Below are 27438 nucleotides of genomic sequence, written 5' to 3'. Positions count from 1 at the left end.
TTATTTCTTTTTTGCATTATGATGTCATAATCAGACCACTTTTTTCCCTATCCAGAAGCGTCTTGTCTTTTGTCGCAACCAGAGTTTGATATTCTACCAACATTAGCGAGATCGCATTCTCTTAATTTCACTTACGGCCATACCAGTCTGAAAATGCCTGATCTCGTCAGATCTCGGAAGCCATCTAGACTCGGGCCTGGTTAGTACTTGTATGGGAGACCAACTAGGAACCTCAGGTGCCGTAAGCTTTTGTTTATTTCTTTTTTGCATTATGATGTCATAATCAGACCACTTTTTTCCCTATCCAGAAGCGTCTTGTCTTTTGTCGCAACCAGAGTTTGATATTCTACCAACATTAGCGAGATCGCATTCTCTTAATTTCACTTACGGCCATACCAGTCTGAAAATGCCTGATCTCATCAGATCTCGAAAGCCATCCAGCCTCGGGCCTGGTTAGTACTTGTATGGGAGACCAACTAGGAACCTCAGGTGCCGTAAGCTTTTGTTTATTTCTTTTTTGCATTATGATGTAATAATCAGACCACTTTTTTCCCTATCCAGAAGCGTCTTGTCTTTTGTCGCAACCAGAGTTTGATATTCTACCAACATTAGCAAGATCACATTCTCTTAGTTTCCCTTACGGCCATACCAGTCTGAAAATGCCTGATCTCATCAGATCTCGGAAGCCATCCAGACTTGGGCCTGGTTAGTAATTGTATGGGAGACCAACTAGGAACCTCCGGTGCCGTAAGCTTTTGTTTATTTCTTTTTTGCATTATGATGTCATAATCAGACCACTTTTTTCCCTATCCAGAAGCGTCTTGTCTTTTGTCGCAACCAGAGTTTGATATTCTACCAACATTAGCGAGATCACATTCTCTTAATTTCATTTACGGCCATTCCAGTCTGAAAATGCCTGATCTCGTCAGATCTCGGAAGCCATCCAGACTCGGGCCTGGTTAGTACTTGTATGGGAGACCAACTAGGAACCTCAGGTGCCCTATGCTTTTGTTTATTTCTTTTTTGCATTATGATGTCATAATCAGACCATTTTTTTCCCTATGGGAGACCAACTAGGAACCTCAGGTGCCGTAAGCTTTTGTTTATTTCTTTTTTGCATTATGATGTCATAATCAGACCACTTTTTTCCCTATCCAGAAGCGTCTTGTCTTTTGTCGCAACCAGAGTTTGATATTCTACCAACATTAGCGAGAACGTATTTTCTTAATTTCACTTAAGGCCATACCAGTCTGAAAATGCCTGATCTCGTCATATCTCGGAAGCCATCCAGACTTGGGCCTGGTTAGTACTTGTATGGGAGACCAACTAGGATCCTCAGGTGCCGTAAGCTTTTGTTTATTTCTTTTTTGCATTATGATGTCATAATCAGACCACTTGTTTCCCTATGGGAGACCAACTAGGAACCTCAGGTGCCGTAAGCTTTTGTTTATTTCTTTTTTGCATTATGTTGTCATAATCAGACCACTTTTTTCCCTATCCAGAAGCGTCTTGTCTTTTGTCGCAACCAGAGTTTGATATTCTACCAACATTAGCGATATCGCATTCTCTTAATTTCACTTACGGCCATACCAGTCTGAAAATGCCAGATCTCGGAAGCCATCCAGACTCGGGCCTGGTTAGTACTTGTATGGGAGACCAACTAGGAACCTCAGGTGCCGTAAGCTTTTGTTTATTTCTTTTTTGCATTATGATGTCATAATCAGACCACTTTTTTCCCTATCCAGAAGCGTCTTGTCTTTTGTCGCAACCAGAGTTTGATATTCTACCAACATTAGCGAGATCGCATTCTCTTAGTTTCACTTACGGCCATACCTGTCTGAAAATGCCTGATCTTGTCAGATCTTGAAAGCCATCCAGACTCGGGCCTGGTTAGTACTTGTATGGGAGACCAACTAGGAACCTCAGGTGCCGTAAGCTTTTGTTTATTTCTTTTTTGCATTATGATGTCATAATCAGACCACTTTTTTCCCTATGGGAGACCAACTAGGAACCTCAGGTGCCGTAAGCTTTTGTTTATTTCTTGTTTGCATTATGATGTCATAATCAGACCACTTTTTTCCCTATCCAGAAGCGTCTTGTCTTTTGTCGCAACCAGAGTTTGATATTCTACCAACATTAGCGAGATCGCATTCTCTTAATTTCACTTACGGCCATACCAGTCTGAAAATGCCTGATCTCGTCAGATCTCGGTAGCCATCCAGACTCGGGCCTGGTTAGTACTTGTATGGTAGACCAACTAGGAACCTCAGGTGCCGTAAGCTTTTGTTTATTTCTTTTTTGCATTATGATGTCATAATCAGACCACTTTTTTCCCTATCCAGAAGCGTCTTGTCTTTTGTCGCAACCAGAGTTTGATATTCTACCAACATTAGCGAGATCGCATTCTCTTAATTTCACTTATGGCCATACCAGTCTGAAAATGCCTGATCTCGTCAGATCTCGGAAGCCATCCAGACTCGGGCCTGGTTAGTACTTGTATGGGAGACCAACTAGGAACCTCAGGTGCCGTAAGCTTTTGTTTATTTCTTTTTTGCATTATGATGTCATAATCAGACCACTTTTTTCCCTATGGGAGACCAACTAAGAACCTCAGGTGCCGTAAGCTTTTGTTTATTTCTTTTTTGCATTATGATGTCATAATCAGACCACTTTTTTCCCTATCCAGAAGCGTCTTGTCTTTTGTCGCAACCAGAGTTTGATATTCTACCAACATTAGCCAGATCGCATTCTCTGAATTTCACTTACGGCCATACCAGTCTGAAAATGCCTGATCTCGTCAGATCTCGGAAGCCATCCAGACTCGGGCCTGGTTAGTACTTGTATGGGAGACAAACTAGGAACCTCAGGTGCCGTAAGCTTTTGTTTATTTCTTTTTTGCATTATGATGTCATAATCAGACCACTTTTTTCCCTATCCAGAAGCGTCTTGTCTTTTGTCGCAACCAGAGTTTGATATTCTACCAACATTAGCGAGATCGCATTCTCTTAATTTCATTTACGGCCATACCAGTCTGAAAATGCCTTATCTTGTCAGATCTCGAAAGCCATCCAGACTCGGGCCTGGTTAGTACTTGAATGGGAGACCAACTAGGAACCTCAGGTGCCGTAAGCTTTTGTTTATTTCTTTTTTGCATTATGATGTCATAATCAGACCACTTTTTTCCCTATGGGAGACCAACTAGGAACCTCAGGTGCCGTAAGCTTTTGTTTATTTCTTTTTTGCATTATGATGTCATAATCAGACCACTTTTTTCCCTATCCAGAAGCGTCTTGTCTTTTGTCGCAACCAGAGTTTGATATTCTACCAACATTAGCGAGATCGCATTCTCTTAATTTCACTTACGGCCATACCAGTCTGAAAATGCCTGATCTCGTCAGATCTCGGTAGCCATCCAGACTCGGGCCTGGTTAGTACTTGTATGGGAGACCAACTAGGAACCTCAGGTGCCGTAAGCTTTTGTTTATTTCTTTTTTGCATTATGATGTCATAATCAGACCACTTTTTTCCCTATGGGAGACCAACTAGGAACCTCAGGTGCCGTAAGCTTTTGTTTATTTCTTTTTTGCATTATGATGTCATAATCAGACCACTTTTTTCCCTATCCAGAAGCGTCTTGTCTTTTGTCGCAACCAGAGTTTGATATTCTACCAACATTAGCGAGATCGCATTCTCTTAATTTCACTTACGGCCATACCAGTCTGAAAATGTCAGATCTCGGTAGCCATCCAGACTCGGGCCTGGTTAGTACTTGTATGGGAGACCAACTAGTTACCTCAGGTGCCGTAAGTTTTTGTTTATTTCTTTTTTGCACTATGATGTCATAATCAGACCACTTTTTTCCCTATCCAGAAGCGTCTTGTCTTTTGTCGCAACCAGAGTTTGATATTCTACCAACATTAGCGAGATCGCATTCTCTTAATTTCACTTATGGCCATACCAGTCTGAAAATGCCTGATCTCGTCAAATCTCAGAAGCCATCCAGACTCGGGTCTGGTTAGTACTTGTATGGGAGACCAACGAGGAACCTCAGGTGCCGTAAGCTTTTATTTATTTCTTTTTTGCGTTATGATGTCATAATCAGACCACTTTTTTCCCTATCCAGAAGCGTCTTGTCTTTTGTCGCAACCAGAGTTTGATATTCTACCAACATTAGCTAGATCGCATTCTCTTAATTTCACTTACGGCCATACCAGTCTGAAAATGTCAGATCTCGGAAGCCATCTAGACTCGGGTCTGGTTAGTACTTGTATGGGAGACCAACTAGGAACCTCAGGTGCCGAAAGCTTTTGTTTATTTCTTTTTTGCATTATGATGTCATAATCAGACCACTTTTTTCCATATCCAGAAGCGTCTTGTCTTTTGTCGCAACCAGAGTTTGATATTCTACCAACATTAGCGAGATCGCATTCTCTTAATTTCACTTACGGCCATACCAGTCTGAAAATGCCAGATCTTGTCAGATCTCGAAAGCCATCCAGACTCGGGCCTGGTTAGTACTTGTATGGGAGACCAACTAGGAACCTCAGGTGCCGTAAGCTTTTGTTTATTTCTTTTTTGCATTATGATGTCATAATCAGACCACTTTTTTCCCTATGGGAGACCAACTAGGAACCTCAGGTGCCGTAAGCTTTTGTTTATTTCTTTTTTGCATTATGATGTCATAATCAGACCACTTTTTCCCTATCCAGAAGCGTCTTGTCTTTTGTCGCAACCAGAGTTTGATATTCTACCAACATTAGCGAGATCGCATTCTCTTAATTTCCCTTACGGCCATACCAGTCTGAAAATGCCTGATCTTGTCAGATCTCGGAAGCCATCCAGACTCGGGCCTGGTTAGTACTTGTATGGGAGACCAACTAGGAACCTCAGGTGCCGTAAGCTTTTGTTTATTTCTTTTTTGCATTATGATGTCATAATCAGACCACTTTTTTCCCTATGGGAGACCAACTAGGAACCTCAGGTGCCGTAAGCTTTTGTTTATTTCTTGTTTGCATTATGATGTCATAATCAGACCACTTTTTTCCCTATCCAGAAGCGTCTTGTCTTTTGTCGCAACCAGAGTTTGATATTCTACCAACATTAGCGAGATCGCATTCTCTTAATTTCACTTACGGCCATACCAGTCTGAAAATGCCTGATCTCGTCAGATCTCGGTAGCCATCCAGACTCGGGCCTGGTTAGTACTTGTATGGGAGACCAACTAGGAACCTCAGGTGCCGTAAGCTTTTGTTTATTTCTTTTTTGCATTATGTTGTCATAATCAGACCACTTTTTTCCCTATCCAGAAGCGTCTTGTCTTTTGTCGCAACCAGAGTTTGATATTCTACCAACATTAGCGAGATCGCATTCTCTTAATTTCACTTACGGCCATACCAGTCTTAAAATGCCTGATCTCGTTAGATCTCGGAAGCCATCCAGACTCGGGCCTGGTTAGTACTTGTATGGGAGACCAACTAGGAACCTCAGGTGCCGTAAGCTTTTGTTTATTTCTTTTTTGCATTATGATGTCATAATCAGACCACTTTTTTCCCTATGGGAGACCAACTAAGAACCTCAGGTGCCGTAAGCTTTTGTTTATTTCTTTTTTGCATTATGATGTCATAATCAGACCACTTTTTTCCCTATGCAGAAGCGTCTTGTCTTTTGTCGCAACCAGAGTTTGATATTCTACCAACATTAGCCAGATCGCATTCTCTGAATTTCACTTACGGCCATACCAGTCTGAAAATGCCTGATCTCGTCAGATCTCGGAAGCCATCCAGACTCGGGCCTGGTTAGTACTTGTATGGGAGACCAACTAGGAACCTCAGGTGCCGTAAGCTTTTGTTTATTTCTTTTTTGCATTATGATGTCATAATCAGACCACTTTTTTCCCTATCCAGAAGCGTCTTGTCTTTTGTCGCAACCAGAGTTTGATATTCTACCAACATTAGCGAGATCGCATTCTCTTAATTTCATTTACGGCCATACCAGTCTGAAAATGCCTTATCTCGTCAGATCTCGAAAGCCATCCAGACTCGGGCCTGGTTAGTACTTGAATGGGAGACCAACTAGGAACCTCAGGTGCCGTAAGCTTTTGTTTATTTCTTTTTTGCATTATGATGTCATAATCAGACCACTTTTTTCCCTATGGGAGACCAACTAGGAACCTCAGGTGCCGTAAGCTTTTGTTTATTTCTTTTTTGCATTATGATGTCATAATCAGACCACTTTTTTCCCTATCCAGAAGCGTCTTGTCTTTTGTCGCAACCAGAGTTTGATATTCTACCAACATTAGCGAGATCGCATTCTCTTAATTTCACTTACGGCCATACCAGTCTGAAAATGCCTGATCTCGTCAGATCTCGGTAGCCATCCAGACTTGGGCCTGGTTAGTACTTGTATGGGAGACCAACTAGGAACCTCAGGTGCCGTAAGCTTTTGTTTATTTCTTTTTTGCATTATGATGTCATAATCAGACCACTTTTTTCCCTATGGGAGACCAACTAGGAACCTCAGGTGCCGTAAGCTTTTGTTTATTTCTTTTTTGCATTATGATGTCATAATCAGACCACTTTTTTCCCTATCCAGAAGCGTCTTGTCTTTTGTCGCAACCAGAGTTTGATATTCTACCAACATTAGCGAGATCGCAGTCTCTTAATTTCACTTACGGCCATACCAGTCTGAAAATGTCAGATCTCGGTAGCCATCCAGACTCGGGCCTGGTTAGTACTTGTATGGGAGACCAACTAGTTACCTCAGGTGCCGTAAGCTTTTGTTTATTTCTTTTTTGCACTATGATGTCATAATCAGACCACTTTTTTTTCTCTATCCAGAAGCGTCTTGTCTTTTGTCGCAACCAGAGTTTGATATTCTACCAACATTAGCGAGATCGCATTCTCTTAATTTCACTTACGGCCATACCAGTCTGAAAATGCCTGATCTCGTCAGATCTCGGTAGCCATCCAGACTCGGGCCTGGTTAGTACTTGTATGGGAGACCAACTAGGAACCTCAGGTGCCATAAGCTTTTGTTTATTTCTTTTTTGCATTATGATGTCATAATCAGACCACTTTTTTCCCTATCCAGAAGCGTCTTGTCTTTTGTCGCAACCAGAGTTTGATATTCTACCAACATTAGCGAGATCGCATTCTCTTAATTTCATTTACGGCCATACCAGTCTGAAAATGCCTGATCTCGTCAGATCTCGGAAGCCATCCAGACTCGGGCCTGGTTAGTACTTGTATGGGAGACCAACTAGGAACCTCAGGTGCCGTAAGCTTTTGTTTATTTCTTTTTTGCATTATGATGTCATAATCAGACCACTTTTTTCCCTATGGGAGACCAACTAGGAACCTCAGGTGCCGTAAGCTTTTGTTTATTTCTTTTTTGCATTATGATGTCATAATCAGACCACTTTTTTCCCTATCCAGAAGCGTCTTGTCTTTTGTCGCAACCAGAGTTTGATATTCTACCAACATTAGCGAGATCGCATTCCCTTAATTTCACTTACGGCCATACCAGTCTGAAAATGCCTGATCTTGTCAGATCTCGGAAGCAATCCAGACTCGGGCCTGGTTAGTATTTGTATGGGAGACCAACTAGGAACCTCAGGTGCCGTAAGCTTTTGTTTATTTCTTTTTTGCATTATGATGTCATAATCAGACCACTTTTTTCCCTATCCAGAAGCGTCTTGTCTTTTGTCGCAACCAGAGTTTGATATTCTACCAACATTAGCGAGATCGCATTCTCTTAATTTCACTTACGGCCATACCTGTCTGAAAATGCCTGATCTCGTCAGATCTCGAAAGCCATCCAGACTCGGGCCTGGTTAGTACTTGTATGAGAGACCAACTAGGAACCTCAGGTGCCGTAAGCTTTTGTTTATTTCTTTTTTGCATTATGATGTCATAATCAGACCACTTTTTTCCCTATGGGAGACCAACTAGGAACCTCAGGTGCCGTAAGCTTTTGTTTATTTCTTGTTTGCATTATGATGTCATAATCAGACCACTTTTTTCCCTATCCAGAAGCGTCTTGTCTTTTGTCGCAACCAGAGTTTGATATTCTACCAACATTAGCGAGATCGCATTCTCTTAATTTCACTTACGGCCATACCAGTCTGAAAATGCCTGATCTCGTCAGATCTCGGTAGCCATCCAGACTCGGGCCTGGTTAGTACTTGTATGGGAGACCAACTAGGAACCTCAGGTGCCGTAAGCTTTTGTTTATTTCTTTTTTGCATTATGATGTCATAATCAGACCACTTTTTTCCCTATGGGAGACCAACTAGGAACCTCAGGTGCTGTAAGCTTTTGTTTATTTCTTTTTTGCATTATGATGTCATAATCAGACCACTTTTTTCCCTATCCAGAAGCGTCTTGTCTTTTGTCGCAACCAGAGTTTGATATTCTACCAACATTAGCGAGATCGCATTCTCTTAATTTCCCTTACGGCCATACCAGTCTGAAAATGCCTGATTTTGTCAGATCTCGGAAGCAATCCAGACTCGGGCCTGGTTAGTACTTGTATGGGAGACCAACTAGGAACCTCAGGTGCCGTAAGCTTTTGTTTATTTCTTTTTTGCATTATGATGTCATAATCAGACCACTTTTTTCCCTATCCAGAAGCGTCTTGTCTTTTGTTGCAACCAGAGTTTGATATTCTACCAACATTAGCGAGATCGCATTCTCTTAATTTCCCTTACGGCCATACCAGTCTGAAAATGCCTGATCTCGTCAGATCTCGAAAGCCATCCAGACTCGGGCCTGGTTAGTACTTGTATGAGAGACCAACTAGGAACCTCAGGTGCCGTAAGCTTTTGTTTATTTCTTTTTTGCATTATGATGTCATAATCAGACCACTTTTTTCCCTATCCAGAAGCGTCTTGTCTTTTGTCGCAACCAGAGTTTGATATTCTACCAACATTAGCGAGATCGCATTCTCTTAATTTCACTTACGGCCATACCTGTCTGAAAATGCCTGATCTCGTCAGATCTCGAAAGCCATCCAGACTCGGGCCTGGTTAGTACTTGTATGAGAGACCAACTAGGAACCTCAGGTGCCGTAAGCTTTTGTTTATTTCTTTTTTGCATTATGATGTCATAATCAGACCACTTTTTTCCCTATGGGAGACCAACTAGGAACCTCAGGTGCCGTAAGCTTTTGTTTATTTCTTGTTTGCATTATGATGTCATAATCAGACCACTTTTTTCCCTATCCAGAAGCGTCTTGTCTTTTGTCGCAACCAGAGTTTGATATTCTACCAACATTAGCGAGATCGCATTCTCTTAATTTCACTTACGGCCATACCAGTCTGAAAATGCCTGATCTTGTCAGATCTCGGAAGCAATCCAGACTCGGGCCTGGTTAGTACTTGTATGGGAGACCAACTAGGAACCTCAGGTGCCGTAAGCTTTTGTTTATTTCTTTTTTGCATTATGATGTCATAATCAGACCACTTTTTTCCCTATCCAGAAGCGTCTTGTCTTTTGTCGCAACCAGAGTTTGATATTCTACCAACATTAGCGAGATCGCATTCTCTTAATTTCACTTATGGCCATACCTGTCTGAAAATGCCTGATCTCGTCAGATCTTGAAAGCCATCCAGACTCGTGCCTGGTTAGTACTTTTATGAGAGACCAACTAGGAACCTCAGGTGCCGTAAGCTTTTGTTTATTTCTTTTTTGCATTATGATGTCATAATCAGACCACTTTTTTCCCTATGGGAGACCAACTAGGAACCTCAGGTGCCGTAAGCTTTTGTTTATTTCTTGTTTGCATTATGATGTCATAATCAGACCACTTTTTTCCCTATCCAGAAGCGTCTTGTCTTTTGTCGCAACCAGAGTTTGATATTCTACCAACATTAGCGAGATCGCATTCACTTAATTTCACTTACGGCCATACCAGTCTGAAAATGCCTGATCTCATCAGATCTCGGAAGCAATCCAGACTCGGGCCCGGTTAGTACTTGTATGGGAGACCAACTAGGAACCTCAGGTGCCGTAAGCTTTTGTTTATTTCTTTTTTGCAATATGATGTCATAATCAGACCACTTTTTTCCCTATCCAGAAGCGTCTTGTCTTTTGTCGCAACCAGAGTTTGATATTCTACCAACATTAGCGAGATCGCATTCTCTTAATTTCACTTACGGCCATACCAGTCTGAAAATGCCTGATCTCATCAGATCTCGGAAGCCATCCAGACTCGGGCCTGGTTAGTACTTGTATGGGAGACCAACTAGGAACCTCAGGTGCCGTAAGCTTTTGTTTATTTCTTTTTTGCATTATGATGTCATAATCAGACCACTTTTTTCCCTATCCAGAAGCGTCTTGTCTTTTGTCGCAACCAGAGTTTGATATTCTACCAACATTAGCGAGATCGCATTCTCTTACTTTCACTTACAGACATACCAGTCTGAAAATGCCTGATCTCGTCAGATCTCGGAAGCCATCCAGACTCGGGTCTGGTTAGTACTTGTATGGGAGACCAACTAGGAACCTCAGGTGCCGTAAGCTTTTGTTTATTTCTTTTTGCATTATGATGTCATAATCAGACCACTTTTTTCCCTATCCAGAAGCGTCTTGTCTTTTGTCGCAACCAGAGTTTGATATTCTACCAACATTAGCGAGATCGCATTCTCTTAATTTCACTTACGGCCATACCAGTCTGAAAATGCCAGTTCTCGGAAGCCATCCAGACTCGGGCCTGGTTAGTACTTGTATGGGAGACCAACTAGGAACCTCAGGTGCCGTAAGCTTTTGTTTATTTCTTTTTTGCATTATGATGTCATAATCAGACCACTTTTTTCCCTATCCAGAAGCGTCTTGTCTTTTGTCGCAACCAGAGTTTGATATTCTACCAACATTAGCGAGATCGCATTCTCTTAATTTCACTTACGGCCATACCAGTCTGAAAATGCCTGATCTCATCAGATCTCGGAAGCCTTTGAGACTCTGGCCTGGTTAGTACTTGTATGGGAGACCAACTAGGAACCTCAGGTGCCGTAAGCTTTTGTTTATTTGTTTTTTGCATTATGATGTCATAATCAGACCACTTTTTTCCCTATCCAGAAGCATCTTGTCTTTTGTCGCAACCAGAGTTTGATATTCTACCAACATTAGCGAGATCGCATTCTCTTAATTTCAATTACGGCCATACCAGTCTGAAAATGCCTGATCTCGTCAGATCTCGGAAGCCATCCAGACTCGGGTCTGGTTAGTACTTGTATGGGAGACCAACTAGGAACCTCAGGTGCCCTAAGCTTTTGTTTATTTCTTTTTTGCATTATGATGTCATAATCAGACCACTTTTTTCCCTATTCATAAGCATCTTGTCTTTTGTCGCAACCAGAGTTTGATATTCTACCAACATTAACGAGATCACATTCCCTTAATTTCACTTACGGCCATACCAGTCTGAAAATGCCTGATCTCGTCAGATCTCGGAAGCCATCCAGACTTGGGCCTGGTTAGTATTTGTATGGGAGACCAACTAGGAACCTCAGGTGCCATAAGCATTCGTTTATTTCTTTTTTGCATTATGATGTCATTATCAGACCACTTTTTTCCCTATGGGAGACCAACTAGGAACCTCAGGTGCTGTAAGCTTTTGTTTATTTCTTCTTTGCATTATGATGTCATAATCAGACCACTTTTTTCCCTATCCAGAAGCGTCTTGTCTTTTGTCGCAACCAGAGTTTGATATTCTACCAACATTAGCGAGATCGCATTCTCTTAATTTCAGTTACGGCAATACCAGTCTGAAAATGCCTGATCTCGTCAGATCTCGGAAGCCATCCAGACTCGGTCTGGTTAGTACTTGTATGGGAGACCAACTAGGAACCTCAGGTGCCGTAAGCTTTTGTTTATTTCTTTTTTGCATTATGATGTCATAATCAGACCACTTTTTTCCCTATCCAGAAGCGTCTTGTCTTTTGTCGCAACCAGAGTTTGATATTCTACCAACATTAGCGAGATCGCATTCTCTTAATTTCACTTACGGCCATACAAGTCTGAAAATGCCTGATCTCGTCAGATCTCGGAAGCCATCCAGACTCGGGCCTCGTTAGTACTTGTATGGGAGACCAACTAGGAACCTCAGGTGCCGTAAGCTTATGTTTATTTCTTTTTTGCATTATGATGTCATAATCAGACCACTTTTTTCCCTATCCAGAAGCATCTTGTCTTTTGTCGCAACCAGAGTTTGATATTCTACCAACATTAGCGAGATCGCATTCTCTTAATTTCACTTATGGCCATACTAGTCTGAAAATTCCTGATCTCGTCAGATTTCGGAAGCCATCCAGGCTCGGGCCTGGTTAGTACTTGTATGGGAGACCAACTAGGAACCTCAGGTGTCGTAAGCTTTTGTTTATTTCTTTTTTGCATTATGATGTCATAATCAGACCACTTTTTTCCCTATCCAGAAGCGTCTTGTCTTTTGTCGCAACCAGAGTTTGATATTCTACCAACATTAGCGAGATCGAATTCTCTTAATTTCACTTACGGCCATACCAGTCTGAAAATGCCTGATCTCGTCAGATCTCGGAAGCCATCCAGACTCGGGCCTGGTTAGTACTTGTATGGGAGACCAACTAGGAACCTCAGGTGCAGTAAGCTTTTGTTTATTTCTTTTTTGCATTATGATGTCATAATCAGAACACTTTTTTCCCTATCCAGAAGCGTCTTGTCTTTTGTCGCAACCAGAGTTTGATATTCTACCAACATTAGCGAGATCGCATTCTCTTAATTTCACTTACGGCCATACCAGTCTGAAAATGCCTGATCTCTTCAGATCTCGGAAGCTATCCAGACTCGGGCCTGGTTAGTACTTGTATGGGAGACCAACTAGGAACCTCAGGTGCAGAAAGCTTTTGTTTATTTCTTTTTTGCATTATGATGTCATAATCAGACCACTTTTTTCCCTATCCAGAAGCGTCTTGTCTTTTGTCGCAACCAGAGTTTGATATTCTACCAACATTAGCGAGATCGCATTCTCTTAATTTCACTTACGGCCATACCAGTCTGAAAATGCCAGATCTCGGAAGCCATCCAGACTCGGGCCTGGTTAGTACTTGTATGGGAGACCAACTAGGAACCTCAGGTGCCGTAAGCTTTTGTTTATTTCTTTTTTGAATTATGATGTCATAATCAGACCACTTTTTTCCCTATCCAGAAGCGTCTTGTCTTTTGTCGCAACCAGAGTTTGATATTCTAGCAACATTAGCGAGATCGCATTCTCTTAATTTCACTTACGCCCATACCAGTCTGAAAATGCCTGATCTCATCAGATCTCGGAAGCCTTCCAGACTCGGGCCTGGTTAGTACTTGTATGGGAGACCAACTAGGAACCTCAGGTGCCGTAAGCTTTTGTTTATTTGTTTTTTGCATTATGATGTCATAATCAGACCACTTTTTTCCCTATCCAGAAGCATCTTGTCTTTTGTCGCAACCAGAGTTTGATATTCTACCAACATTAGCGAGATCGCATTCTTTTAATTTCACTTACGGCCATACCAGTCTGAAAATGCCTGATCTCGTCAGATCTCGGAAGCCATCCAGACTCGGGTCTGGTTAGTACTTGTATGGGAGACCAACTAGGAACCTCAGGTGCCGTAAGCTTATGTTTATTTCTTTTTTGCATTATGATGTCATAATCAGACCACTTTTTTCCCTATCCAGAAGCATCTTGTCTTTTGTCGCAACCAGAGTTTTATATTCTACCAACATTAGCGAGATCGCATTCTCTTAATTTCACTTACGGCCATACTTGTCTGAAAATGCCTGATCTCGTCAGATCTCGGAAGCCATCCAGACTCGGGCCTGGTTAGTACTTGTATGGGAGACCAACTAGGAACCTCAGGTGCCGTAAGCTTTTGTTTATTTCTTTTTTGCATTATGATGTCATAATCAGACCACTTTTTTCCCTATCCAGAAGCGTCTTGTCTTTTGTCGCAACCAGAGTTTGATATTCTACCAACATTAGCGAGATCGAATTCTCTTAATTTCACTTACGGCCATACCAGTCTGAAAATGCCTGATCTTGTCAGATCTCGGAAGCCATCCAGACTCGGGCCTGGTTAGTACTTGTATGGGAGACCAACTAGGAACCTCAGGTGCCGTAAGCTTTTGTTTATTTCTTTTTTGCATTATGATGTCATAATCAGACCACTTTTTTCCCTATCCAGAAGCGTCTTGTCTTTTGTCGCAACCAGAGTTTGATATTCTACCAACATTAGCGAGATCGCATACTCTTAATTTCCCTTCGGGCATGCCAGTCTGAAAATGCCTGATCTCATCAGATCTCGGAAGCCATCCAGACTTGGGCCTGGTTAGTACTTGTATGGGAGACCAACAAGGAACCTCAGGTGCCGTAAGCTTTTGTTTATTTCTTTTTTGCATTATGATGTCATAATCAGACCACTTTTTTCCCTATCCAGAAGCGTCTTGTCTTTTGTCGCAACCAGAGTTTGATATTCTACCAACATTAGCGAGATCGAATTCTCTTAATTTCACTTACGGCCATACCAGTCTGAAAATGCCTGATCTTGTCAGATCTTGGAAGCCATCCAGACTCGGGCCTGGTTAGTACTTGTATGGGACACCAACTAGGAACCTCAGGTGCCGTAAGCTTTTGTTTATTTCTTTTTTGCATTATGATGTCATAATCAGACCACTTTTTTCCCTATCCAGAAGCGTCTTGTCTTTTGTCGCAACCAGAGTTTGATATTCTACCAACATTAGCGAGATCGCATTCTCTTAATTTCACTTACGGCCATACCAGTCTGAAAATGCCAGATCTCGGAAGCCATCCAGACTCGGGTCTGGTTAGTACTTGTATGGGAGACCAACTAGGAACCTCAGGTGCCGTAAGCTTTTGTTTATTTCTTTTTTGCATTATGATGTCATAATCAGACCACTTTTTTCCCAATCCAGAAGCGTCTTGTCTTTTGTCGCAACCAGAGTTTGATATTCTACCAACATTAGCGAGATCGCATTCTCTTAGTTTCACTTACGGCCATACCAGTCTGAAAATGCCTGATCTCATCAGATCTCGGAAGCAATCCAGACTCGGGCCTGGTTAGTACTTGTATGGGACACCAACTAGGAACCTCAGGTGCCGTAAGCTTTTGTTTATTTCTTTTTTGCATTATGATGTCATAATCAGACCACTTTTTTCCCTATCCAGAAGCGTCTTGTCTTTTGTCGCAACCAGAGTTTGATATTCTACCAACATTAGCGAGATCGCATTCTCTTAATTTCACTTACGGCCATACCAGTCTGAAAATGCCAGATCTCGGAAGCCATCCAGACTCGGGTCTGGTTAGTACTTGTATGGGAGACCAACTAGGAACCTCAGGTGCCGTAAGCTTTTGTTTATTTCTTTTTTGCATTATGATGTCATAATCAGACCACTTTTTTCCCTATGGGAGACCAACTAGGAACCTCAGGTGTCGTAAGCTTTTGTTTATTTCTTTTTTGCATTATGATGTCATAATCAGACCACTTTTTTTCCTATCCAGAAGCGTCTTGTCTTTTGTCGCAACCAGAGTTTGATATTCTACCAACATTAGCGAGATCGCATTCTCTTAATTTCACTTACGGCCATACCAGTCTGAAAATGCCTGATCTCATCAGATCTCGGAAGCTATCCAGACTCGGGCCCGGTTAGTACTTGTATGGGAGACCAACTAGGAACCTCAGGTGCCGTAAGCTTTTGTTTATTTCTTTTTTGCATTATGATGTCATAATCAGACCACTTTTTTCCCTATCCAGAAGCGTCTTGTCTTTTGTCGCAACCAGAGTTTGATATTCTACCAACATTAGCGAGATCGCATTCTCTTAATTTCACTTACGGCCATACCAGTCTGAAAATGCCTGATCTCATCAGATCTCGGAAGCCATCCAGACTCGGGCCTGGTTAGTACTTGTATGGGAGACTAACTAGGAACCTCAGGTGCCGTAAGCTTTTGTTTATTTCTTTTTTGCATTATGATGTCATAATCAGACCACTTTTTTCCCTATGCAGAAGCATCTTGTCTTTTGTCGCAACCAGAGTTTGATATTCTACCAACATTAGCGAGATCGCATTCTCTTAATTTCACTTACGGCCATACCAGTCTGAAAATGACTGATCTCGTCAGATCTCGGAAGCCATGCAGACTCGGGCATGGTTAGTACTTGTATAGGAGACCAACTAGGAACCACAGGTGCCGTAAGCTTTTGTTTATTTCTTTTTTGCATTATGATGTCATAATCAGACCACTTTTTTCCCTATCCAGAAGCGTCTTGTCTTTTGTCGCAACCAGAGTTTGATATTCTACCAACATTAGCGAGATCGCATTCTCTTAATTTCACTTACGGCCATACCAGTCTGAAAATGCCTGATCTCATCAGATCTCGGAAGCAATCCAGACTCGGGCCTGGTTAGTACTTGTATGGGAGACCAACTAGGAACCTCAGGTGCCGTAAGCTTTTGTTTATTTCTTTTTTGCATTATGATGTCATAATCAGACCACTTTTTTCCCTATGCAGAAGCGTCTTGTCTTTTGTCGCAACCAGAGTTTGATATTCTACCAACATTAGCGAGATCGCATTCTCTTAATTTCACTTACGGCCATACAAGTCTGAAAATGACTGATCTCGTCAGATCTCGGAAGCCATGCAGACTCGGGCCTGGTTAGTACTTGTATAGGAGACCAACTAGGAACCTCAGGTGCCGTAAGCTTTTGTTTATTTCTTTTTTGCATTATGATGTCATAATCAGACCACTTTTTTCCCTATCCAGAAGCGTCTTGTCTTTTGTCGCAACCAGAGTTTGATATTCTACCAACATTAGCGAGATCGCATTCTCTTAATTTCACTTACGGCCATACCAGTCTAAAAATGCCTGATCTCGTCAGATCTCGGAAGCCATCCAGACTCGGGCCTGGTTAGTACTTGTATGGGAGACCAACTAGGAACCTCAGGTGCCGTAAGCTTTTGTTTATTTCTTTTTTGCATTATGATGTCATAATCAGACCACTTTTTTCCCTATCCAGAAGCGTCTTGTCTTTTGTCGCAACCAGAGTTTGATATTCTACCAACATTAGCGAGATCGCATTCTCTTAATTTCACTTACGGCCATACCAGTCTGAAAATGCCTGATCTCATCAGATCTCGGAAGCAATCCAGACTCGGGCCTGGTTAGTACTTGTATGGGACACCAACTAGGAACCTCAGGTGCCGTAAGCTTTTGTTTATTTCTTTTTTGCATTATGATGTCATAATCAGACCACTTTTTTCCCTATCCAGAAGCGTCTTGTCTTTTGTCGCAACCAGAGTTTGATATTCTACCAACATTAGCGAGATCGCATTCTCTTAATTTCACTTATGGCCATACCAGTCTGAAAATGCCTGATCTCATCAGATCTCGGAAGCAATCCAGACTCGGGCCTGGTTAGTACTTGTATGGGACACCAACTAGGAACCTCAGGTGCCGTAAGCTTTTGTTTATTTCTTTTTTGCATTATGATGTCATAATCAGACCACTTTTTTCCCTATCCAGAAGCGTCTTGTCTTTTGTCGCAACCAGAGTTTGATATTCTACCAACATTAGCGAGATCGCATTCTCTTAATTTCACTTACGGACATACCAGTCTGAAAATGCCTGATCTCGTCAGATCTCGAAAGCCATCCAGACTCGGGCCTGGTTAGTACTTGTATGGGAGACCAACTAGGAACCTCAGGTGCCGTAAGCTTTTGTTTATTTCTTTTTTGCATTATGATGTCCTAATCAGACCACTTTTTTCCCAATCCAGAAGCGTCTTGTCTTTTGTCGCAACCAGAGTTTGATATTCTACCAACATTAGCGAGATCGCATTCTCTTAATTTCAATTACGGCCATACCAGTCTGAAAATGCCAGATCTCGGAAGCCATCCAGACTCGGTCCTGGTTAGTACTTGTATGGGAGACCAACTAGAAACCTCAGGTGCCGTAAGCTTTTGTTTATTTATTTTTTGCATTATGATGTCATAATCAGACCACTTTTTTCCCTATCCAGAAGCGTCTTGTCTTTTGTCGCAACCAGAGTTTGATATTCTACCAACATTAACGAGATCGCATTCTCTTAACTTCACTTACGGCCATACCAGTCTGAAAATGCCTGATCTCGTCAGATCTCGGAAGCCATCCAGACTCGGGCCTGGTTAGTACTTGTATGGGAGACCAACTAGGAACCTCAGGTGCCGTAAGCTTTTGTTTATTTCTTTTTTGCATTATGATGTCATAATCAGAACACTTTTTTCCCTATCCAGAAGCGTCTTGTCTTTTGTCGCAACCAGAGTTTGATATTCTACCAACATTAGCGAGATCGCATTCTCTTAATTTCATTTACGGCCATACCAGTCTGAAAATGCCTGATCTCATCAGATTTCGGAAGCTATCCAGACTCGGGCCTGGTTAGTACTTGTATGGGATACCAACTAGGAACCTCAGGTGCCGTAAGCTTTTGTTTATTTCTTTTTTGCATTATGATGTCATAATCAGACCACTTTTTTCCCTATCCAGAAGCGTCTTGTCTTTTGTCGCAACCAGAGTTTGATATTCTACCAACATTAGCGAGATCGCATTCTCTTAATTTCACTTACGGCCATACCAGTCTGAAAATGCCAGATCTCGGAAGCCATCCAGACTCGGGCCTGGTTAGTACTTGTATGGGAGACCAACTAGGAACCTCAGGTGCCGTAAGCTTTTGTTTATTTCTTTTTTGCATTATGATGTCATAATCAGACCACTTTTTTCCCTATCCAGAAGCGTCTTGTCTTTTGTCGCAACCAGAGTTTGATATTCTACCAACATTAGCGAGATCGCATTCTCTTAATTTCACTTACGGCCATACCAGTCTGAAAATGCCTGATCTCATCAGATCTCGGAAGCCTTCCAGACTCGGGCCTGGTTAGTACTTGTATGGGAGACCAACTAGGAACCTCAGGTGCCGTAAGCTTTTGTTTATTTGTTTTTTGCATTATGATGTCATAATCAGACCACTTTTTTCCCTATCCAGAAGCATCTTGTCTTTTGTCGCAACCAGAGTTTGATATTCTACCAACATTAGCGAGATCGCATTCTTTTAATTTCATTTACGGCCATACCAGTCTGAAAATGCCTGATCTCGTCAGATCTTGGAAGCCATCCAGACTCGGGTCTGGTTAGTACTTGTATGGGAGACCAACTAGGAACCTCAGGTGCCTTAAGCTTTTGTTTATTTCTTTTTTGCATTATGATGTCATAATCAGACCACTTTTTTCCCTATCCAGAAGCGTCTTGTCTTTTGTCGCAACCAGAGTTTGATATTCTACCAACATTAACGAGATTGCATTCTCATAATTTCACTTACGGCCATACCAGTCTGAAAATGCCTGATCTTGTCAGATCTCGGAAGCCATCCAGACTTGGGCCTGGTTAGTACTTGTATGGGAGACCAACTAGGAACCTCAGGTGCCGTAAGCTTTTGTTTATTTCTTTTTTGCATTATGATGTCATAATCAGACCACTTTTTTCCCTATGGGAGACCAACTAGGAACCTCAGGTGCCGTAAGCTTTTGTTTATTTCTTTTTTGCATTATGATGTCATAATCAGACCACTTTTTTTCCTATCCAGAAGCGTCTTGTCTTTTGTCGCAACCAGAGTTTGATATTCTACCAACATTAGCGAGATCGCATTCTCTTAATTTCACTTACGGCCATACCAGTCTGAAAATGCCTGATCTCATCAGATCTCGGAAGCCATCCAGACTCGGGCCCGGTTAGTACTTGTATGGGAGACCAACTAGGAACCTCAGGTGCCGTAAGCTTTTGTGTATTTCTTTTTTGCATTATGATGTCATAATCAGACCACTTTTTTCCCTATCCAGAAGCGTCTTGTCTTTTGTCGCAACCAGAGTTTGATATTCTACCAACATTAGCGAGATCGCATTCTCTTTATTTCACTTACGGCCATACCAGTCTGAAAATGACTGATCTCGTCAGATCTCGGAAGCCATGCAGACTCGGGCCTGGTTAGTACTTGTATGGGAGACCAACTAGGAACCTCAGGTGCCGTAAGCTTTTGTTTATTTCTTTTTTGCATTATGATTTCATAATCAGACCACTTTTTTCCCTATCCAGAAGCGTCTTGTCTTTTGTTGCAACCAGAGTTTGATATTCTACCAACATTAGCGAGATCGCATTCTCTTTATTTCACTTACGGCCATACCAGTCTGAAAATGACTGATCTCGTCAGATCTCGGAAGCCATGCAGACTCGGGCCTGGTTAGTACTTGTATGGGAGACCAACTAGGAACCTCAGGTGCCGTAAGCTTTTGTTTATTTCTTTTTTGCATTATGATTTCATAATCAGACTACTTTTTTCCCTATCCAGAAGCGTCTTGACTTTTGTCGCAACCAGAGTTTGATATTCTACCAACATTAGCGAGATCGCATTCTCTTAATTTCACTTACGGCCATACCAGTCTGAAAATGCCTGATCTCATCAGATCTCGGAAGCAATCCAGACTCGGGCCTGGTTAGTACTTGTATGGGACACCAACTAGGAACCTCAGGTGCCGTAAGCTTTTGTTTATTTCTTTTTTGCATTATGATGTCATAATCAGACCACTTTTTTCCTATCCAGAAGCGTCTTGTCTTTTGTCGCAACCAGAGTTTGATATTCTACCAACATTAGCGAGATCGCATTCTCTTAATTTCACTTACGGCCATACCAGTCTGAAAATGCCAGATCTCGGAAGCCATCCAGACTCGGGTCTGGTTAGTACTTGTATGGGAGACCAACTAGGAACCTCAGGTGCCGTAAGCTTTTGTTTATTTCTTTTTTGCATTATGATGTCATAATCAGACCACTTTTTTCCCAATCCAGAAGCGTCTTGTCTTTTGTCGCAACCAGAGTTTGATATTCTACCAACATTAGCGAGATCGCATTCTCTTAGTTTCACTTACGGTCATACCAGTCTGAAAATGCCTGATCTCGTCAGATCTCGGAAGCCATCCAGACTCGGGCCTGGTTAGTACTTGTATGGGAGACCAACTAGGAACCTCAGTTGCCGTAAGCTTTTGTTTATTTCTTTTTTGCATTATGATGTCATAATCAGACCACTTTTTTCCCAATCCAGAAGCGTCTTGTCTTTTGTCGCAACCAGAGTTTGATATTCTACCAACATTAGCGAGATCGCATTCTCTTAATTTCACTTACGGCCATACCAGTCTGAAAATGCCTGATCTCGTCAGATCTCGGAAGCCATCCAGACTTGGTCCTGGTTAGTACTTGTATGGGAGACCAACTAGAAACCTCAGGTGCCGTAAGCTTTTGTTTATTTATTTTTTGCATTATGATGTCATAATCAGAGCACTTTTTTCCCTATCCAGAAGCGTCTTGTCTTTTGTCGCAACCAGAGTTTGATAATCTACCAACATTAGCAGATCGCATTCTCTTAACTTCACTTACGGCCATACCAGTCCGAAAATGCCTGATCTCGTCAGATCTCGGAAGCCTTCCAGACTCGGGCCTGGTTAGTACTTGTATGGGAGACCAACTAGGAACCTCAGGTGCCGTAAGCTTTTGTTTATTTCTTTTTTGCATTATGATGTCATAATCAGACCACTTTTTTCCCTATCCAGAAGCGTCTTGTCTTTTGTCGCAACCAGAGTTTGATATTCTACCAACATTAGCGAGATCGCATTCTCTTAATTTCACTTACGGCCATACCAGTCTGAAAATGCCTGATCTCGTCAGATCTTGGAAGCCATCCAGACTCAGGCCTGGTTAGTACTTGTATGGGAGACCAACTAGGAACCTCAGGTGCCGTAAGCTTTTGTTTATTTCTTTTTTTTGCATTATGATGTCATAATCAGACCACTTTTTTCCCTATCCAGAAGCGTCTTGTCTTTTGTCGCAACCAGAGTTTGATATTCTACCAACATTAACGAGATCGCATTCTCTTAACTTCACTTACGGCCATACCAGTCTGAAAATGCCTGATCTCGTCAGATCTCTGAAGCCATCCAGACTCGGGCCTGGTTAGTACTTGTATGGGAGACCAACTAGGAACCTCAGGTGCCGTAAGCTTTTGTTTATTTCTTTTTTGCATTATGATGTCATAATCAGAACACTTTTTTCCCTATCCAGAAGCGTCTTGTCTTTTGTCGCAACCAGAGTTTGATATTCTACCAACATTAGCGAGATCGCATTCTCTTAATTTCACTTACGGCCATACCAGTCTGAAAATGCCTGATCTCATCAGATTTCGGAAGCTATCCAGACTCGGGCCTGGTTAGTACTTGTATGGGAGACCAACTAGGAACCTCAGGTGCCGTAAGCTTTTGTTTATTTCTTTTTTGCATTATGATGTCATAATCAGACCACTTTTTTCCCTATCCAGAAGCGTCTTGTCTTTTGTCGCAACCAGAGTTTGATATTCTACCAACATTAGCGAGATCGCATTCTTTTAATTTCACTTACGGCCATACCAGTATGAAAATGCCAGATCTCGGAAGCCATCCAGACTCGGGCCTGGTTAGTACTTGTATGGGAGACCAACTAGGAACCTCAGGTGCCGTAAGCTTTTGTTTATTTCTTTTTTGCATTATGATGTCATAATCAGACCACTTTTTTCCCTATCCAGAAGCGTCTTGTCTTTTGTCGCAACCAGAGTTTGATATTCTACCAACATTAGCGAGATCGCATTCTCTTAATTTCACTTACGGCCATACCAGTCTGAAAATGCCTGATCTCATCAGGTCTCGGAAGCCTTCCAGACTCGGGCCTGGTTAGTACTTGTATGGGAGACCAACTAGGAACCTCAGGTGCCGTAAGCTTTTGTTTATTTGTTTTTTGCATTATGATGTCATAATCAGACCACTTTTTTCCCTATCCAGAAGCATCTTGTCTTTTGTCGCAACCAGAGTTTGATATTCTACCAACATTAGCGAGATCGCATTCTTTTAATTTCATTTACGGCCATACCAGTCTGAAAATGCCTGATCTCGTCAGATCTCGGAAGCCATCCAGACTCGGGTATGGTTAGTACTTGTATGGGAGACCAACTAGGAACCTCAGGTGCCGTAAGCTTTTGTTTATTTCTTTTTTGCATTATGATGTCATAATCAGACCACTTTTTTCCCTATCCAGAAGCGTCTTGTCTTTTGTCGCAACCAGAGTTTGATATTCTACCAACATTAGCGAGATCGCATTTTCTTAATTTCACTTACGGCCATACCAGTCTGAAAATGCCTGATCTCGTCAGATCTCGGAAGCCATCCAGACTCGGGCCTGGTTAGTACTTGTATGGGAGACCAACTAGGAACCTCAGGTGCCGTAAGCTTATGTTTATTTCTTTTTTGCATTATGATGTCATAATCAGACCACTTTTTTCCCTATCCAGAAGCATCTTGTCTTTTGTCGCAACCAGAGTTTGATATTCTACCAACATTAGCGAGATCGCATTCTCTAAATTTCACTTACGGCCATACTAGTCTGAAAATGCCTGATCTCGTCAGATCTCGGAAGCCATCCAGACTCGGGCCTGGTTAGTACTTGTATGGGAGACCAACTAGGAACCTCAGGTGCAGTAAGCTTTTGTTTATTTCTTTTTTGCATTATGATGTCATAATCAGACCACTTTTTTCCCTATCCAGAAGCGTCTTGTCTTTTGTCGCAACCAGAGTTTGATATTCTACCAACATTAGCGAGATCGAATTCTCTTAATTTCACTTACGGCCATACCAGTCTGAAAATGCCTGATCTCGTCAGATCTCGGAAGCCATCCAGACTCGGGCCTGGTTAGTACTTGTATGGGAGACCAACTAGGAACCTCAGGTGCTGTAAGCTTTTGTTTATTTCTTTTTTGCATTATGATGTCATAATCAGACCACTTTTTTCCCTATCCAGAAGCGTCTTGTCTTTTGTCGCAACCAGAGTTTGATATTCTACCAACATTAGCGAGATCGCATTCTCTTAATTTCACTTACGGCCATACCGGTCTGAAAATGCCTGATCTCATAAGATCTCGGAAGCTATCCAGACTCGGGCCTGGTTAGTACTTGTATGGGAGAACAACTAGGAACCTCAGGTGCCGTAAGCTTTTGTTTATTTCTTTTTTGCATTATGATGTCATAATCAGACCACTTTTTTTCCCTATCCAGAAGCGTCTTGTCTTTTGTCGCAACCAGAGTTTGATATTCTACCAACATTAGCGAGATCGCATTCTCTTAATTTCACTTACGGCCATACCAGTCTGAAAATGCATGATCTCATCAGATCTCGGAAGCCTTCCAGACTTGGGCCTGGTTAGTACTTGTATGGGAGACCAACTAGGAACCTCAGGTGCCGTAATCTTTTGTTTATTTCTTTTTTGCATTATGATGTCATAATCAGAACACTTTTTTCCCTATCCAGAAGCGTCTTGTCTTTTGTCGCAACCAGAGTTTGATATTCTACCAACATTAGCGAGATCGCATTCTCTTAATTTCACTTACGGCCATACCAGTCTGAAAATGCCTGATCTCATCAGATCTCGGAAGCTATCCAGACTCGGGCCTGGTTAGTACTTGTATGGGAGACCAACTAGGAACCTCAGGTGCCGTAAGCTTTTGTTTATTTCTTTTTTGCATTATGATGTCATAATCAGACCACTTTTTTCCCTATCCAGAAGCGTCTTGTCTTTTGTCGCAACCAGAGTTTGATATTCTACCAACATTAGCGAGATCGCATTCTCTTAATTTCACTTACGGCCATACCAGTCTGAAAATGCCAGATCTCGGAAGCCATCCAGACTCGGGCCTGGTTAGTACTTGTATGGGAGACCAACTAGGAACCTCAGGTGCCGTAATCTTTTGTTTATTTCTTTTTTGCATTATGATGTCATAATCAGAACACTTTTTTCCCAATCCAGAAGCGTCTTGTCTTTTGTCGCAACCAGAGTTTGATATTCTACCAACATTAGCGAGATCGCATTCTCTTAATTTCACTTACGGCCATACCAGTCTGAAAATGCCTGATCTCATCAGATCTCGGAAGCTATCCAGACTCGGGCCTGGTTAGTACTTGTATGGGAGACCAACTAGGAACCTCAGGTGCAGTAAGCTTTTGTTTATTTCTTTTTTGCATTATGATGTCATAATCAGACCACTTTTTTCCCTATCCAGAAGCGTCTTGTCTTTTGTCGCAACCAGAGTTTGATATTCTACCAACATTAGCGAGATCGAATTCTCTTAATTTCACTTACGGCCATACTAGTCTGAAAATGCCTGATCTCGTCAGATCTCGGAAGCCATCCAGACTCGGGCCTGGTTAGTACTTGTATGGGAGACCAACTAGGAACCTCAGGTGCAGTAATCTTTTGTTTATTTCTTTTTTGCATTATGATGTCATAATCAGACCACTTTTTTCCCTATCCAGAAGCGTCTTGTCTTTTGTCGCAACCAGAGTTTGATATTCTACCAACATTAGCGAGATCGCATTCTCTTAATTTCATTTACGGCCATACTAGTCTGAAAATGCCTGATCTCGTCAGATCTCGGAAGCCATCCAGACTCGGGCCTGGTTAGTACTTGTATGGGAGACCAACTAGGAACCTCAGGTGCAGTAAGCTTTTGTTTATTTCTTTTTTGCATTATGATGTCATAATCAGACCACTTTTTTCCCTATCCAGAAGCGTCTTGTCTTTTGTCGCAACCAGAGTTTGATATTCTACCAACATTAGCGAGATCGAATTCTCTTAATTTCACTTACGGCCATACCAGTCTGAAAATGCCAGATCTCGGAAGCCATCCAGACTCGGGCCTGGTTAGTACTTGTATGGGAGACCAACTAGGAACCTCAGGTGCTGTAAGCTTTTGTTTATTTCTTTTTTGCATTATGATGTCATAATCAGACCACTTTTTTCCCTATCCAGAAGCGTCTTGTCTTTTGTCGCAACCAGAGTTTGATATTCTACCAACATTAGCGAGATCGCATTCTCTTAATTTCACTTACGGCCATACCGGTCTGAAAATGCCTGATCTCATAAGATCTCGGAAGCTATCCAGACTCGGGCCTGGTTAGTACTTGTATGGGAGAACAACTAGGAACCTCAGGTGCCGTAAGCTTTTGTTTATTTCTTTTTTGCATTATGATGTCATAATCAGACCACTTTTTTTCCCTATCCAGAAGCGTCTTGTCTTTTGTCGCAACCAGAGTTTGATATTCTACCAACATTAGCGAGATCGCATTCTCTTAATTTCACTTACGGCCATACCAGTCTGAAAATGCCTGATCTCATCAGATCTCGGAAGCTATCCAGACTCGGGCCTGGTTAGTACTTGTATGGGAGACCAACTAGGAACCTCAGGTGCCGTAAGCTTTTGTTTATTTCTTTTTTGCATTATGATGTCATAATCAGACCACTTTTTTCCCTATCCAGAAGCGTCTTGTCTTTTGTCGCAACCAGAGTTTGATATTCTACCAACATTAGCGAGATCGCATTCTCTTAATTTCACTTACGGCCATACCAGTCTGAAAATGCCAGATCTCGGAAGCCATCCAGACTCGGGCCTGGTTAGTACTTGTATGGGAGACCAACTAGGAACCTCAGGTGCCGTAAGCTTTTGTTTATTTCTTTTTTGCATTATGATGTCATAATCAGACCACTTTTTTCCCTATCCAGAAGCGTCTTGTCTTTTGTCGCAACCAGAGTTTGATATTCTACCAACATTAGCGAGATCGCATTCTCTTAATTTCACTTACGGCCATACCAGTCTGAAAATGCCTGATCTCATCAGATCTCGGAAGCCTTCCAGACTCGGGCCTGGTTAGTACTTGTATGGGAGACCAACTAGGAACCTCAGGTGCCGTAAGCTTTTGTTTATTTGTTTTTTGCATTATGATGTCATAATCAGACCACTTTTTTCCCTATCCAGAAGCATCTTGTCTTTTGTCGCAACCAGAGTTTGATATTCTACCAACATTAGCGAGATCGCATTCTTTTAATTTCATTTACGGCCATACCAGTCTGAAAATGCCTGATCTCGTCAGATCTTGGAAGCCATCCAGACTCGGGTCTGGTTAGTACTTGTATGGGAGACCAACTAGGAACCTCAGGTGCCTTAAGCTTTTGTTTATTTCTTTTTTGCATTATGATGTCATAATCAGACCACTTTTTTCCCTATCCAGAAGCGTCTTGTCTTTTGTCGCAACCAGAGTTTGATATTCTACCAACATTAACGAGATTGCATTCTCTTAATTTCACTTACGGCCATACCAGTCTGAAAATGCCTGATCTTGTCAGATCTCGGAAGCCATCCAGACTTGGGCCTGGTTAGTACTTGTATGGGAGACCAACTAGGAACCTCAGGTGCCGTAAGCTTTTGTTTATTTCTTTTTTGCATTATGATGTCATAATCAGACCACTTTTTTCCCTATGG

At 41.9% G+C, this 27438-nt stretch overlaps 85 pseudogenes; all 85 read left to right on the top strand.

The window, feature by feature from the left end:
- The first annotated feature begins 129 nt into the window (after positions 1-129).
- Positions 130-248, top strand: LOC134595488 (5S ribosomal RNA; annotated as a pseudogene).
- Positions 249-382: 134 nt separating this feature from the next.
- Positions 383-501, top strand: LOC134597013 (5S ribosomal RNA; annotated as a pseudogene).
- Positions 502-635: 134 nt separating this feature from the next.
- Positions 636-754, top strand: LOC134596951 (5S ribosomal RNA; annotated as a pseudogene).
- A 134-nt stretch (positions 755-888) lies between these two features.
- LOC134588943 (5S ribosomal RNA) lies at positions 889-1007 on the top strand (annotated as a pseudogene).
- An 812-nt stretch (positions 1008-1819) lies between these two features.
- On the top strand, positions 1820-1938 carry LOC134588682 (5S ribosomal RNA; annotated as a pseudogene).
- A 225-nt stretch (positions 1939-2163) lies between these two features.
- On the top strand, positions 2164-2282 carry LOC134596978 (5S ribosomal RNA; annotated as a pseudogene).
- A 134-nt stretch (positions 2283-2416) lies between these two features.
- LOC134594876 (5S ribosomal RNA) lies at positions 2417-2535 on the top strand (annotated as a pseudogene).
- A 225-nt stretch (positions 2536-2760) lies between these two features.
- Positions 2761-2879, top strand: LOC134597809 (5S ribosomal RNA; annotated as a pseudogene).
- A 134-nt stretch (positions 2880-3013) lies between these two features.
- LOC134589073 (5S ribosomal RNA) lies at positions 3014-3132 on the top strand (annotated as a pseudogene).
- A 225-nt stretch (positions 3133-3357) lies between these two features.
- Positions 3358-3476, top strand: LOC134595105 (5S ribosomal RNA; annotated as a pseudogene).
- Positions 3477-3944: 468 nt separating this feature from the next.
- On the top strand, positions 3945-4063 carry LOC134588587 (5S ribosomal RNA; annotated as a pseudogene).
- A 377-nt stretch (positions 4064-4440) lies between these two features.
- On the top strand, positions 4441-4559 carry LOC134588025 (5S ribosomal RNA; annotated as a pseudogene).
- Positions 4560-4783: 224 nt separating this feature from the next.
- Positions 4784-4902, top strand: LOC134597093 (5S ribosomal RNA; annotated as a pseudogene).
- Positions 4903-5127: 225 nt separating this feature from the next.
- On the top strand, positions 5128-5246 carry LOC134595104 (5S ribosomal RNA; annotated as a pseudogene).
- A 134-nt stretch (positions 5247-5380) lies between these two features.
- On the top strand, positions 5381-5499 carry LOC134595758 (5S ribosomal RNA; annotated as a pseudogene).
- A 225-nt stretch (positions 5500-5724) lies between these two features.
- LOC134592617 (5S ribosomal RNA) lies at positions 5725-5843 on the top strand (annotated as a pseudogene).
- A 134-nt stretch (positions 5844-5977) lies between these two features.
- Positions 5978-6096, top strand: LOC134588374 (5S ribosomal RNA; annotated as a pseudogene).
- Positions 6097-6321: 225 nt separating this feature from the next.
- Positions 6322-6440, top strand: LOC134594457 (5S ribosomal RNA; annotated as a pseudogene).
- A 470-nt stretch (positions 6441-6910) lies between these two features.
- Positions 6911-7029, top strand: LOC134597379 (5S ribosomal RNA; annotated as a pseudogene).
- A 134-nt stretch (positions 7030-7163) lies between these two features.
- On the top strand, positions 7164-7282 carry LOC134594826 (5S ribosomal RNA; annotated as a pseudogene).
- Positions 7283-7507: 225 nt separating this feature from the next.
- Positions 7508-7626, top strand: LOC134598125 (5S ribosomal RNA; annotated as a pseudogene).
- Positions 7627-7760: 134 nt separating this feature from the next.
- On the top strand, positions 7761-7879 carry LOC134588063 (5S ribosomal RNA; annotated as a pseudogene).
- A 225-nt stretch (positions 7880-8104) lies between these two features.
- Positions 8105-8223, top strand: LOC134595102 (5S ribosomal RNA; annotated as a pseudogene).
- A 225-nt stretch (positions 8224-8448) lies between these two features.
- On the top strand, positions 8449-8567 carry LOC134587697 (5S ribosomal RNA; annotated as a pseudogene).
- A 134-nt stretch (positions 8568-8701) lies between these two features.
- Positions 8702-8820, top strand: LOC134588113 (5S ribosomal RNA; annotated as a pseudogene).
- Positions 8821-8954: 134 nt separating this feature from the next.
- Positions 8955-9073, top strand: LOC134588062 (5S ribosomal RNA; annotated as a pseudogene).
- Positions 9074-9298: 225 nt separating this feature from the next.
- LOC134596506 (5S ribosomal RNA) lies at positions 9299-9417 on the top strand (annotated as a pseudogene).
- A 478-nt stretch (positions 9418-9895) lies between these two features.
- LOC134589095 (5S ribosomal RNA) lies at positions 9896-10014 on the top strand (annotated as a pseudogene).
- Positions 10015-10148: 134 nt separating this feature from the next.
- LOC134596199 (5S ribosomal RNA) lies at positions 10149-10267 on the top strand (annotated as a pseudogene).
- Positions 10268-10401: 134 nt separating this feature from the next.
- LOC134588829 (5S ribosomal RNA) lies at positions 10402-10520 on the top strand (annotated as a pseudogene).
- A 376-nt stretch (positions 10521-10896) lies between these two features.
- LOC134589069 (5S ribosomal RNA) lies at positions 10897-11015 on the top strand (annotated as a pseudogene).
- A 134-nt stretch (positions 11016-11149) lies between these two features.
- On the top strand, positions 11150-11268 carry LOC134588854 (5S ribosomal RNA; annotated as a pseudogene).
- A 134-nt stretch (positions 11269-11402) lies between these two features.
- LOC134597899 (5S ribosomal RNA) lies at positions 11403-11521 on the top strand (annotated as a pseudogene).
- A 225-nt stretch (positions 11522-11746) lies between these two features.
- On the top strand, positions 11747-11864 carry LOC134589337 (5S ribosomal RNA; annotated as a pseudogene).
- Positions 11865-11998: 134 nt separating this feature from the next.
- On the top strand, positions 11999-12117 carry LOC134588839 (5S ribosomal RNA; annotated as a pseudogene).
- Positions 12118-12251: 134 nt separating this feature from the next.
- Positions 12252-12370, top strand: LOC134588613 (5S ribosomal RNA; annotated as a pseudogene).
- Positions 12371-12504: 134 nt separating this feature from the next.
- On the top strand, positions 12505-12623 carry LOC134596964 (5S ribosomal RNA; annotated as a pseudogene).
- Positions 12624-12757: 134 nt separating this feature from the next.
- LOC134587906 (5S ribosomal RNA) lies at positions 12758-12876 on the top strand (annotated as a pseudogene).
- Positions 12877-13253: 377 nt separating this feature from the next.
- LOC134587979 (5S ribosomal RNA) lies at positions 13254-13372 on the top strand (annotated as a pseudogene).
- Positions 13373-13506: 134 nt separating this feature from the next.
- Positions 13507-13625, top strand: LOC134595883 (5S ribosomal RNA; annotated as a pseudogene).
- A 134-nt stretch (positions 13626-13759) lies between these two features.
- Positions 13760-13878, top strand: LOC134596131 (5S ribosomal RNA; annotated as a pseudogene).
- Positions 13879-14012: 134 nt separating this feature from the next.
- Positions 14013-14131, top strand: LOC134596439 (5S ribosomal RNA; annotated as a pseudogene).
- A 133-nt stretch (positions 14132-14264) lies between these two features.
- On the top strand, positions 14265-14383 carry LOC134589099 (5S ribosomal RNA; annotated as a pseudogene).
- A 134-nt stretch (positions 14384-14517) lies between these two features.
- LOC134588345 (5S ribosomal RNA) lies at positions 14518-14636 on the top strand (annotated as a pseudogene).
- A 377-nt stretch (positions 14637-15013) lies between these two features.
- LOC134594805 (5S ribosomal RNA) lies at positions 15014-15132 on the top strand (annotated as a pseudogene).
- Positions 15133-15600: 468 nt separating this feature from the next.
- LOC134589534 (5S ribosomal RNA) lies at positions 15601-15719 on the top strand (annotated as a pseudogene).
- Positions 15720-15853: 134 nt separating this feature from the next.
- LOC134595089 (5S ribosomal RNA) lies at positions 15854-15972 on the top strand (annotated as a pseudogene).
- A 134-nt stretch (positions 15973-16106) lies between these two features.
- LOC134588550 (5S ribosomal RNA) lies at positions 16107-16225 on the top strand (annotated as a pseudogene).
- Positions 16226-16359: 134 nt separating this feature from the next.
- LOC134596967 (5S ribosomal RNA) lies at positions 16360-16478 on the top strand (annotated as a pseudogene).
- A 134-nt stretch (positions 16479-16612) lies between these two features.
- On the top strand, positions 16613-16731 carry LOC134588509 (5S ribosomal RNA; annotated as a pseudogene).
- Positions 16732-16865: 134 nt separating this feature from the next.
- On the top strand, positions 16866-16984 carry LOC134596226 (5S ribosomal RNA; annotated as a pseudogene).
- Positions 16985-17118: 134 nt separating this feature from the next.
- On the top strand, positions 17119-17237 carry LOC134594804 (5S ribosomal RNA; annotated as a pseudogene).
- Positions 17238-17371: 134 nt separating this feature from the next.
- On the top strand, positions 17372-17490 carry LOC134595713 (5S ribosomal RNA; annotated as a pseudogene).
- Positions 17491-17624: 134 nt separating this feature from the next.
- On the top strand, positions 17625-17743 carry LOC134598204 (5S ribosomal RNA; annotated as a pseudogene).
- A 377-nt stretch (positions 17744-18120) lies between these two features.
- On the top strand, positions 18121-18239 carry LOC134592605 (5S ribosomal RNA; annotated as a pseudogene).
- A 134-nt stretch (positions 18240-18373) lies between these two features.
- On the top strand, positions 18374-18492 carry LOC134596168 (5S ribosomal RNA; annotated as a pseudogene).
- Positions 18493-18869: 377 nt separating this feature from the next.
- On the top strand, positions 18870-18988 carry LOC134596254 (5S ribosomal RNA; annotated as a pseudogene).
- Positions 18989-19122: 134 nt separating this feature from the next.
- On the top strand, positions 19123-19241 carry LOC134589026 (5S ribosomal RNA; annotated as a pseudogene).
- Positions 19242-19375: 134 nt separating this feature from the next.
- Positions 19376-19494, top strand: LOC134595672 (5S ribosomal RNA; annotated as a pseudogene).
- A 225-nt stretch (positions 19495-19719) lies between these two features.
- Positions 19720-19838, top strand: LOC134588872 (5S ribosomal RNA; annotated as a pseudogene).
- A 134-nt stretch (positions 19839-19972) lies between these two features.
- LOC134594467 (5S ribosomal RNA) lies at positions 19973-20091 on the top strand (annotated as a pseudogene).
- A 134-nt stretch (positions 20092-20225) lies between these two features.
- On the top strand, positions 20226-20344 carry LOC134594466 (5S ribosomal RNA; annotated as a pseudogene).
- Positions 20345-20478: 134 nt separating this feature from the next.
- On the top strand, positions 20479-20597 carry LOC134594803 (5S ribosomal RNA; annotated as a pseudogene).
- Positions 20598-20973: 376 nt separating this feature from the next.
- Positions 20974-21092, top strand: LOC134597860 (5S ribosomal RNA; annotated as a pseudogene).
- Positions 21093-21226: 134 nt separating this feature from the next.
- On the top strand, positions 21227-21345 carry LOC134597868 (5S ribosomal RNA; annotated as a pseudogene).
- A 133-nt stretch (positions 21346-21478) lies between these two features.
- Positions 21479-21597, top strand: LOC134587761 (5S ribosomal RNA; annotated as a pseudogene).
- Positions 21598-21731: 134 nt separating this feature from the next.
- On the top strand, positions 21732-21850 carry LOC134598328 (5S ribosomal RNA; annotated as a pseudogene).
- Positions 21851-21986: 136 nt separating this feature from the next.
- On the top strand, positions 21987-22105 carry LOC134594680 (5S ribosomal RNA; annotated as a pseudogene).
- Positions 22106-22239: 134 nt separating this feature from the next.
- Positions 22240-22358, top strand: LOC134589533 (5S ribosomal RNA; annotated as a pseudogene).
- A 377-nt stretch (positions 22359-22735) lies between these two features.
- LOC134597784 (5S ribosomal RNA) lies at positions 22736-22854 on the top strand (annotated as a pseudogene).
- A 134-nt stretch (positions 22855-22988) lies between these two features.
- LOC134588235 (5S ribosomal RNA) lies at positions 22989-23107 on the top strand (annotated as a pseudogene).
- Positions 23108-23241: 134 nt separating this feature from the next.
- LOC134592593 (5S ribosomal RNA) lies at positions 23242-23360 on the top strand (annotated as a pseudogene).
- A 134-nt stretch (positions 23361-23494) lies between these two features.
- On the top strand, positions 23495-23613 carry LOC134598185 (5S ribosomal RNA; annotated as a pseudogene).
- A 134-nt stretch (positions 23614-23747) lies between these two features.
- On the top strand, positions 23748-23866 carry LOC134594389 (5S ribosomal RNA; annotated as a pseudogene).
- Positions 23867-24000: 134 nt separating this feature from the next.
- LOC134596821 (5S ribosomal RNA) lies at positions 24001-24119 on the top strand (annotated as a pseudogene).
- A 135-nt stretch (positions 24120-24254) lies between these two features.
- On the top strand, positions 24255-24373 carry LOC134588181 (5S ribosomal RNA; annotated as a pseudogene).
- Positions 24374-24507: 134 nt separating this feature from the next.
- Positions 24508-24626, top strand: LOC134595909 (5S ribosomal RNA; annotated as a pseudogene).
- Positions 24627-25003: 377 nt separating this feature from the next.
- LOC134594713 (5S ribosomal RNA) lies at positions 25004-25122 on the top strand (annotated as a pseudogene).
- A 134-nt stretch (positions 25123-25256) lies between these two features.
- Positions 25257-25375, top strand: LOC134588298 (5S ribosomal RNA; annotated as a pseudogene).
- Positions 25376-25509: 134 nt separating this feature from the next.
- On the top strand, positions 25510-25628 carry LOC134588054 (5S ribosomal RNA; annotated as a pseudogene).
- A 377-nt stretch (positions 25629-26005) lies between these two features.
- On the top strand, positions 26006-26124 carry LOC134596820 (5S ribosomal RNA; annotated as a pseudogene).
- A 135-nt stretch (positions 26125-26259) lies between these two features.
- LOC134595792 (5S ribosomal RNA) lies at positions 26260-26378 on the top strand (annotated as a pseudogene).
- Positions 26379-26755: 377 nt separating this feature from the next.
- On the top strand, positions 26756-26874 carry LOC134596253 (5S ribosomal RNA; annotated as a pseudogene).
- Positions 26875-27008: 134 nt separating this feature from the next.
- Positions 27009-27127, top strand: LOC134589024 (5S ribosomal RNA; annotated as a pseudogene).
- Positions 27128-27261: 134 nt separating this feature from the next.
- On the top strand, positions 27262-27380 carry LOC134595671 (5S ribosomal RNA; annotated as a pseudogene).
- Positions 27381-27438: the final 58 nt, after the last annotated feature.

Source organism: Pelobates fuscus, chromosome 2 (genome assembly GCF_036172605.1).
Source record: "Pelobates fuscus isolate aPelFus1 chromosome 2, aPelFus1.pri, whole genome shotgun sequence".
Lineage (NCBI taxonomy): Eukaryota > Metazoa > Chordata > Amphibia > Anura > Pelobatidae > Pelobates > Pelobates fuscus.
Note: the sequence above shows the minus strand (reverse complement) of the source record. Positions and strands in the feature narration are given on the sequence as shown.